Source organism: Triticum dicoccoides, chromosome 2B, assembly GCF_002162155.2.
Source record: "Triticum dicoccoides isolate Atlit2015 ecotype Zavitan chromosome 2B, WEW_v2.0, whole genome shotgun sequence".
Taxonomy (NCBI): Eukaryota; Viridiplantae; Streptophyta; class Magnoliopsida; order Poales; family Poaceae; genus Triticum; species Triticum dicoccoides.
In genome coordinates, this window is record NC_041383.1 from 734,137,364 (window position 1) to 734,147,552 (window position 10,189).

The window sequence follows — 10,189 nt, forward strand, 5'->3', positions numbered from 1 at the left end:
TTGTGTGCATCCGTAATGTCATTACGATATTGCATTGTTGCAGAGGTCGGGTGTAATTGGTATCTCCGCCATAATAATATATTCCATTTATAAAAAATGAAACATTTCTTGCCACTAATCAAATCTCTCCCCTTGAATTTCAGGGTGGGCCCGTGCCTTGATAATCTCCATTAGGTTGGTCGTTATGAGAGTATCATAAGTGGTATCATGCATGTTAACTAGACTTTTTGAATGATGTGGCACACAACTAAATGAGGAAAAAGAGGGTGTGGTATCATATCATGATACCGTATCATATTAAATGTAGTACTACTTTATGTCATGCATGGCAATTAATAAGGCAACATAAGATACTAACTTATGATATTATGCATTACGGACGTCGTACCATACACTAATATCATGCAAACACTAGTATCATATGCATGATACTAGTATATGATACTCACCATTACGACCAGCCTTAGAATCTGCCGAGTCATCCGGCAACCACAGTACTAAACCCTAACCCTAAACCCTAACAAACCATAGGTGTAGCAAAAATCGGCACCACAATACATACTTTTCCTCCTAGAAAGGGACTTTGGCCAGCTTCGCTTGTTGCCTCTGTTCTCTGTCCTCTCCTCCATGAGATGAAAGATCACTTTGTTTTGGGCGTGTCCATTAAGTGGGTTTTTATCTCTTTTCCTTTGCTTTCTTGTTTTGGGCGTGTCCATTAAGTGGGTTTTTATCTCTTTTCCTTTGCTTTCTGGGGCTTTTGTTTGTGTGTTGAACACTATAGGAAAAGCCTTTAAGGCTGAGTGTGCAAACCACTCGGCATAAGACGAATCAACCTCGGCAATAGCTATGCCGAGTGGACACTCGGCGTATACCTTGTCAGCATACAGACATAAACCGAGCATCATCTGTCGAGGACTTAGGAAACGTGTAAGACGGGTGAATTGGAGCAACCCATCGGCCAAAAAAGTGGCATGACGGCTACAACTGGGCCAGGGGCCGAGCAGAGGGCACCACGTGCCAAGACAATACGCCGTCAGCTGTCAAGTGCGGGGAGCATGGCCATATGACATGGACGTAAGCCTTTTCTTTAACATAGTACATACACAAGCGCTCATATATACGCGCATAAGCCTTGCGTTGATTATAAGCCAGACGCATCTTACTTAATATGCTGAGCGAGCGTATTATGGGTGTGTCTTGTCTTTGAGTGATATAATTAGAGAGTTCATTTTTTGCGGTGGGTTTTACGTTATGGACCAGGTGTTACACCTCCATAAGCAGTCGATAATTCACACTCGGCTTATTGCTCAACACAAAGCAATATATGTTTTTTCTTGTAGTGGAATGCTGGTTTCTTTAATAGAAATTAGATATCAGAAAAGGGAATAATTACAAATGAAAACCGACACTTTCCATGCTAGCCCAACTATTTGCTACAGCAGAGAAGTGCACACTTGACGCAGATTGCCATGTAAAACATAGAGATGGGATGACGATGGATGCACGAGATGTACATGCATGCATCAGCATGAGTGTTTTGATTTCATATGGCAACTGCGAGTGCCCTGAGCAGCAGCAGGCCATGCGCGACCATGCCGCAGAGGAACCCCAGCGCGGCGCTGGAGCCGACGAGCGACACGGCGGTGCAGACGAGCATGACGAACGCCTCCGCCTTGGACGACATGTCCCTCGCCGCGATGGCCAGCTCGACGCCGGCGAACAGCAGCAGCACGCCCAGCAGCCCCACAGGGAACGCGGCGAGCACGCGCAGCACGGAGCCGCCGAGCGCCAGCCCCAGCGCCAGCTTCAGCTCACCCAGCGCCGCCACGCACGCGCCGCTGCGCCCTCCGAACTTGTACTGCCCGGCCAGCCCGCCCGCGCCGTGGCAGCACGGCATGGCGCCGAACCAGCAACCCACCAGGTTCATGGCGCCCATGGTCACCGACACCGACGTCGCCGACGCCTCTTTCTTCTCCGGGAACAGGTCGCGCGTCAGCTTGCACACCGCCACCACCGAGTTGAGCACCGAGAGCGGGATCTGCGGGATCGCGCCCTTGATCAGCCCCTGCTTCCAAGCCTCCCTCGGTATGCGCACCACGCGCATCCGCGACGGACCCGCGCGCAGCTCCCTCAGCGCCGCCGGGTGCTGGATGATGCCGAGGACCACGCCCAGCACGAACAGGATCACCGCCGACGGGATCGTCGCCGACCGCAGGCGCCGCCTCAATTTACGCAAGCGGGAAGAGCGGCCGCTATTATCCTCCTCCTGATCTCCTCCCCTTTCTTCTTCCTGGACGGCTGTGCTGTGATCGTCGCCGGCGCCGTTGACGAGGACGACGAAGAAGATGGCCACGATGGCGAGGACAAGGCCGTCGAGGCCGGCCCAGGGGCGCCGGCCGAGGGACTTGCTCTTCCCGAGGTCCTGCTCGTAGCGGATGTACTTGACGGCGGCCATGGCGAAGTTGAGCCCCTGTGCGAGCTGGATGCCGCGGACGACGGGCAGCGGCACGAACCAGTAGACGAGCTTCATGAGGCGGGTGACCCCGAGGACGAATACGAACGCCGAGGTGAGGATGCCGGCGGCCATCATCTCGGGGACCCCGAAGGAGGCGTCGGAGAGGGCGACGGCGGCGATGGTCTTCATGGGCTGGACGGGCATGGCGACGCCGTAGAGGAGTCCCGTGACGGCGTTGTAGACGCCGGTGAAGACGAGGGTGGTGCCGAGGTCGAGGCCGCGGGAGAGCGCCAGCGAGAGCACGATGGGGATGTATGTGCCAGGTCGCCCATGGCGCCGTTCAGCTCCGACCACACCGACCGGAACGCCATGTTGTCGCGCGCCCGGACAAGCAGGGACATGGCGGCGCCCCTGATCGGTTTCCTGTCGCCGTCGCCGCCTTCTAGCGCCTCCGGGTCCGCGGGGTTGACGGTGGTGGCCATGGCCGGCCGACTACCCAGTGTGTGTTACTGGTGTTGCTTTGCTTGCTTTGTGCTGTTTTTGTAGTGGCTTGTCATGGGAAGATGGTGGCCCATTGGCGCGTCAAGAGACGAACATGTAGACCATGGACATCTTCCTGCCAAGCTCATGCCGCTCTCTATTGTATTGCTCCTCCAGAGTTGACCCCAACGTATAATATGTACTACAAGCGCCCTCCCCTGAAAACGACTATGCTTATTCTCTTGCCGTCACCGGCAACCGCAGGCAAGATACTGCAAGTCACTGTCACGATATATACCTTGAGTTGTTTGACATCTGATCAGCCACTACCGGAACAGGGCTCGATACCGACATCTGATCAGTCTAATTCAGGCTATGCCGACAGCTGGGTCCAGGCCGTCGGCGTACAATGGCCGTCGGGCTACACCCCGCTATACCGACAGCTCCCGTCGGCACAGAAAAGCCGTCGGCTTAGCCCAGGCTACGCCTACAGTTATCGTCGGCATACACGGGCTGTCACCATAGCTGCAGGCCCGGCGACCCTGCTCCTGATGGGCGGCAAACGGCGTCCAAACTATGCCGACGGCGAAGACGGCCGGCCGACGGCATAGATACGGGTTCCACGTGATCGATCTAAACCGCACCGACCAAGACCTATGCCGACGGCTGCCATCGGCATAGATGACACATCATCGATGCCCGGCGTGCTGACTGTCTGCCCCTGGCGCCGTCGGCATAGCTATAATTATTATTTTTGCATTTCATATAGAATTTTTATGTTTTTTTAGGTATTATTATTTGACTAACTTAGAATCATTGCAATTCATCTTACTCAAAGCAATAGACTTATGACGAATCTCATCTAGATTTTGTAAGGAATAGTTTGGAAATCTTTACTCAAGAAATCTCCATATAGTGTAGGCACAATCAAGAATAGGCAAGCAACTAATCAAGTTTCTAGGCAAACCTCTAATGATAAGATTAACAGTTATAAGGTTGCGGATCATGTTAATAGACTCATCAAGGATATGATGCTTAGGATCAACATGAGGTGCACAAGGGCTAGTAATGTACTTCTTCAAATGATATTCATTGAAAATCACAAGCATCTCATTTTTCCACTCACGAAGGTACTCCCCATCAAGTATAGGCACTCTATGTCGAAGACTCCCCAATGTAGACTCATCCATCTTCCTTCAATGGTGATTATACCAAAGCAATGGGGACCAATGCTCTGATACCAATTGAAAAGGATCGAGAAGAGGTGTTTAGACGGGGGGGGGGGGTGATTAGACCCTCAACAAACAAAGTTGGCAGTTTTTAAGTTTTTCAAGTTGAGGTGATAGATTAGCACAATTTCAAGCAAATACATTACAATTCAAGCAAGCATGCAAAGAGTATATGAGCAGCGGAAAGTAAAACATGCAACTTGCAAGAAAGTACAGAGATGGGATTGGAGTGTGCAAATGCAATTGGAGACACGGATGTTTTTGACGTGGTTCCGATAGGTGGTGCTATCGTACATCCACATTGATGGAGACTTCAACCCATGGAGGGTAACGGCTGCGCGAGTCCACGTTGGGCTCCATCCACGAAGGGTCCACGAAGAAGCAACCTTGTCTATCTCATCATGGCCATCGCCCACGAAGGACTTGCCTCACTAGGGTAGATCTTCATGAAGTAGGCAATCTCTTTGTGACGCCCCCGACTCGACCGTATACTAATCATACACGCAAACGTGTACGATCAAGATCAGGGACTCACGGGAAGATATCACAACACAACTCTAGACACAAATTAAAATAATACAAGCTTTATATTACAAGCCAAGGGCCTCGAGGGCTCGAATACAGAAGCTCGAAAGCACAAGAGTCAGCGGAAGCAACAATATCTGAGTACATACATAAGTTAAACAAGTTTTTGCCTTAAGAAGGCTAGCACAAACATCAATGATCGAAGAGGCAAGGCCTCCTACCTGGGACCTCCTAACTACTCCTGGTCATCGGCGGGCTCCACGTAGTAGAAGGCACCCTCTGGGTAGTAGTAGTAGTCTGCGGGGGTAGCATCATCAGGCTCCTGGGATCCACCATTTGGTTGCAACAACCAGAAAGAAGGAAGAAGGGGGAAAGGGGAGCAAAGCAACCGTGAGTACTCATCCAAAGTACTCGCAAGCATCAGATCTATACTAAGTATGCATTTGTATCAAATGGAAGGGTTGTATCTATGGACTGAAATGCAGAATGCCAGAATAGAGGGGAAAAGCCTAGCCTATCAAAGACTAGCATCTTCACGCAGCTCCGAGCATCTTGCAGCGTGTAGAAGAGTAAAGAATAGCAGTTTATAATTGACAAGCATGTTGTAGCATTAACGCCCAGAGATCCTTCCTCGACTCCCTGCGAGAAAGCAATCCCGAAGCCACATATCCATCACATATCAAGTATCCATTTCTAGTTGTATAAGATCAGGATACAAGTTTGAACGTCCATTACCGTGGACACGGTATTCGAATATATGTCTTCCCTGCAGGGGTGCACCACGTTACCCAACACGCTCGATCACTCTGGCCGGACACACCTTTCTGGGGTCAATGCCCGCCCTCGGAAGATCAACACGTCGCAGCCCTACCTAGGCTCAGCAGAGAGGTCCCCGCCGGTCTACATCCTAAGCACTCCAGGGTCTTGGGCCCATCGCCCGCAGCACTCCGGGTCGTTGTGTGCAGGGTGGATACCAGCACCGCCTCGGATGGCCAGCACGACCCGACCGTGCCACAATGCTGAACTGGACGTCTGACAAAGCTTCGGCTGATACTGCGACGTCGAGGCCCATAACTATTCTCGTGTGGTGGTTAGTGTGTAAAGGCCAAAGGCCAACTCAGAACAAATACCCAAACCTTTTAGTGCATTATTAAAAGGAGTGACGGCTGTCGGGACAAGCCCGGAGCTATCACCCCTTCCTGGGTGATACCGCTAAACAGCCAGCCGCCACTGTCACATCGCACGGGTGCTCTCCGGGCCCGCTCGGCTATCACAACGGTCTCTAGTAAAGTCAAGGTAACTGTGTGTCCAGACATCAAGGGGAAAACCCGAGGAATCACCCCCATAGGATTCCACTCAATGTAATAATCAAGGTGAACGTAAGAGGGACCACCCTCGAGGTTCACACTTGAGGTGTTGAATGATAGAGCCGTATCGGGAATGGTGAAAGAGGAAATCACCCTCGATGACCACGACCGAATAGCTACACTACAGAATTATCATCAGGAGTGCATTATGAGGGATCACCCTCGGCACTCGATAGTAGCTCTGCAAAGTCGAGCAACTAAAGGGGCGTGATGTGATATGAGGTGTCGGGCTCTGGTCGTCGATCATGTCGATCGAGGCGTCGATGATGAAGCAGGGGCAACAAGGACAAGTGGGGGTCACTGATGGATCACTAGCCAACCTATACTAAGCAGTTTAGGATAAGCAGGTAGGTAACAATAAGCAGGTACAAAAGTAGGCTATGCATCAGAATAGGAGCAATCAAATACAGTAGCAAAATCCAATGCAAGCATGAGAGTATAGAATGGGCGATATCGGGATGATCAAAGGAGGGGCTTGCCTGGAAGCTCCGCTGAAACGGAAGAAGGGTCGTCGTCGACGTAGTCGATCACATGGGCATCAACAGCGGTCACGGGGTCTACCGGAGGGAAGAGGGAGAAGAAACAGTAAATACACGCAAACATATGCACAACATGATTATAAGCAGGGCTAGAGGTGTTCTAACGCAGTGCTAGGCGTTACTGGCGAAGGGGGAAACATTCGGGAAAGTATCCCGGTTCCGGACATCTGTCAGACAGATGAACCGGAGGGGAAAAGTTGCATGTTTGCTATGCTAGGGACGTGTGGCAGACGAACGGACCGCGTATCCGGATTCGCCTCAAAATTCTGAGCAACTTTCATGTAGAAAACTTGCAATCGGCGACAGGTCTCTTTTTGTGGGGGGCGGGTTTGGCTAGCGACCAAAACCTAGCTGGCGCCGCCAAGAGAGCCATCTTTCCGGTGCCGTTTTCCGGCGGCTCTCCTCCGCCGGTGACCTCTTGGTCATCGGTCGTGAGGGGGGTCGTCGGATCCCGTGCGTGCGGATCGTTTTTGCTTTAGGTTTAGAGCCCTAATAGCTTAGGTTTTTAGATTGTCCGACGTCTTGCCTTCGATGGCAGCGACGACGATGCTGAATAAAGAAGCTCCAGGTTCTTCTCCGGTGAGGTGATCGTCTCTTTGCTCGGTGATGGATTTGGGAACCAGTCTGTTCAAGCGGGGATATCGTGGCGGCGACGACATCCTTGTGGTGGACTTGTGTCCTCGGGCTCCGCCGTTGCGACGACGTCTGCTCCAGCGTCGGCGCGGAGCTTGGGAGGTAGTTCGGGAGAAGATGCAGATTGTGATCTGCATCGACGACATCTGGAAGACAGAACATGTGCTGGGTTCGTGGTTGATGGATGGCAGGTATGGTTTCCTACTTCGGCGTCTTAGTCGGTGTGGGGTCTCAGATCTGGAGTTTGATAGCGTGTACGGGGTGTTGCCCCGGTCTGATTCATTCAACGACAATGGCTTCATCTTTGGTGAGCCACCATGGAGGTCCGCAAAGCTGCATATCAGCGATGGAGCCGCGTCGAGCTCGGGTGAGGAGGTGATCCGTCATTTTTTTCTTTGGTGGCTGCTGTGGTGGTGCCGGAGGCAAGTGACGGATATTGGTGTCAAGCTTAGCAATGTTCTACTATCTTTTCAGTTTTGTCATGTCGGTCTATACGTGACTTGTAATTTGATCTTTATGATATGAATGAGACACGTATTACCATGCAAAAAAATGTAGAAAACTTTTTCATCCGAGCTACGGTTTAATTTCTACGATTTTTCAAAGGTTTAAACAATATTCTAGATTTATTATTAATTTGAAATAAAATAGCAAAACTGCTAAGTGCACCCGGTGTAGTGCACCCAGAGTGCACCCAAGGGCTGACCAATGGGTCCAGGGGGTCCCAGTTGACCAGTTAATGTTTGACTGGTCAACAGGGGGTGGGGTCCCCCTGTCATAGACTGATTAGCCTATCCTAACAGTTTAGTTAACTAAACTAGTGACTAGGCTAATTAATCCCGACTTAATTAAGCTAATTAACTATTTAATTAATTATTTAACTAATTAATTCATTTCTATCTATTATTATTTATTATTATTATTTTTTAATCTTTTAAAGGCCAGGGCAACAGGGGCCCGCTGGCAGTGGCATTAGGCCAGCGGAGCGGGGCGGGTCAACGGGCAGGCGCGCCCGAGACCGAGGCCACCAGGGGTGCTGGCCACGGCAACGATCGGAGGGGCCACAGCCACGGCGCAGTTGGCCGGGCTGCGAGCGGCGCCGGCGAGGTGAACGAGCGGCGGGTGGGGCGCCGGGTGCGGCGGGGAGCAGCACGGGGTGGGCAAGTGCGGCCCAAGGCGAGGCAGGTCGCACGGGTGCCGCGAGCTTCGGCCATGGCGCCAGCGGAGGCGGGCACCAGCGGCAGCGGGGCCGCGCGGATGAGCCGGGGCAAGGCGGGCGCGCACACGGTCAGCGCGGGAGCGAGGCTCACGGCGCGACGATGGTGGTGCTCAGAATCGGCGCGGTTGGGCGCAGGTGCGCGCGGTCAGGCCGCGACCCGGACGCGGCGAGGGACGTGGGGAACGCAACGACCGCAAGCTCCTCAGGAGCTCGGGCGTGACGACGGGAGCAGCACGGCTGCACACGCGAATTCGCGGGAGCAGCAGCAGCGAAACAACAGCACAGGGAGCATGGTCCATGACGAGCACGAGCTCGGGCGGTGGTGATGCACGGCGTCTATAGCGAGGGGGAAGGAAGGGGAACAGAGGAGGGGGGCCTTACCGGGCCCTGTAGGTGTGCAAAAGCGTGCGCGAGGAGGAGTCACGGTGGTGCCAGAGCTCGGGGTAGCCGTCACTGAGGCGGTTGGGGTCGGGACGACGACCGCGAGCTTCGGCTTCGGGCGTCGGCCTCGCCGACGCGGGTGTCCAGATCGGGAAGATGGGCGAGAGGGGCGAATGAGGATCTAGGGTTCGTCCCGGGCGAGGGGGCGACGTCTTATAGTCGAGGGGCGCCGGGTAATGGCCGCCAAGGCGACGGTCGGTGCCGTGGCAGGCATCGGCGCTGCCCACGATCCCCCCGTGAATAGGGAGGGGGAGGCAGTGCGCGGGTGGGCTGGCTAGGGGCCAGTTGGCCCAAGGCCAGAGGGAACAGTGGGGGGCTTTTCCTTTTATTCTTCTACGTATTTTGTTTTGATTTCTTTTTATAGTTTTCTGTTTTCAACTAAGTTTCCTTTCACGTATTTATTTTTTTGTTTTCTAAAATATAAACCTAGCCTCACAATTTGTATTACTACTTAGGCCACTGCCCTAATTAATTTGGCACAATAATAAAATAGGTTTGTATTCTTTTTATTATTTAAAGGCATTCAATAATTGTTTTAGTCACCGTTTTATTCACCAAAGAGCATTTAAATATTTTTACAAAAATGTTGGGTCAGCACCATAATTGGTTATGGAATATTTGCCACACTTTGAACATTTTAATTTTGATATTTGAAAAACTTCGTTGTTTGACTTTATTTTAAATTTGAAATTTGAATTGGTTTGAACCAACGTGGGACCTAGCAACAGTAATAGTGATGACATGGTATCATTAGCATGGAATTACTGTAGCTTAATTATCCGGGCGTTACAAATCTCCGTACAAGAAATCTCATCCTGAGATTTAGGAGGTAGAAGGAGACAGAGCGAGGTATTCATCTCAAAGATGATCCTCGAGTTCCCAAGTGGCTTCATCTTCAGAAGGATTTGACCACTAATTTTTTTTGAATTTTTAAAGCCCTCTGACGATGCGACGTTCAGTTAGACCGAGAACGCGGACCGGACTGATACTTCAGGCATCGAAGTAGAAATTTTCATGCATCCAAGGAATAAATCCGTGCTTCGGCATTCCGAACAAGATGAGCATGGTAGCTCACTATCTCACTTGACGGATGTAGTAGATGCACGGTTTTAGTGGCGCAAATGATAGAAGCGGTATGTGTCTTCAACCATTCCATTCCCAGGATGAGGTCGATATTGGACGACTTCAAAACAATGGGGGAAACATGGAATTCCATCCCTTCAATTTCAACGGGGACGTTGAGACTAACCATGGTGATTCGACATTGGCCCGCGGGGGTGTGTACCACTAGCGGGTTGTTC

General features: G+C 51.6%; 1 pseudogene; it reads right to left on the bottom strand.

The window, feature by feature from the left end:
• Positions 1-1,543: 1,543 nt before the first annotated feature.
• Positions 1,544-2,949, bottom strand: LOC119361278 (annotated as a pseudogene).
• Between the last annotated feature and the right edge of the window lie 7,240 nt (positions 2,950-10,189).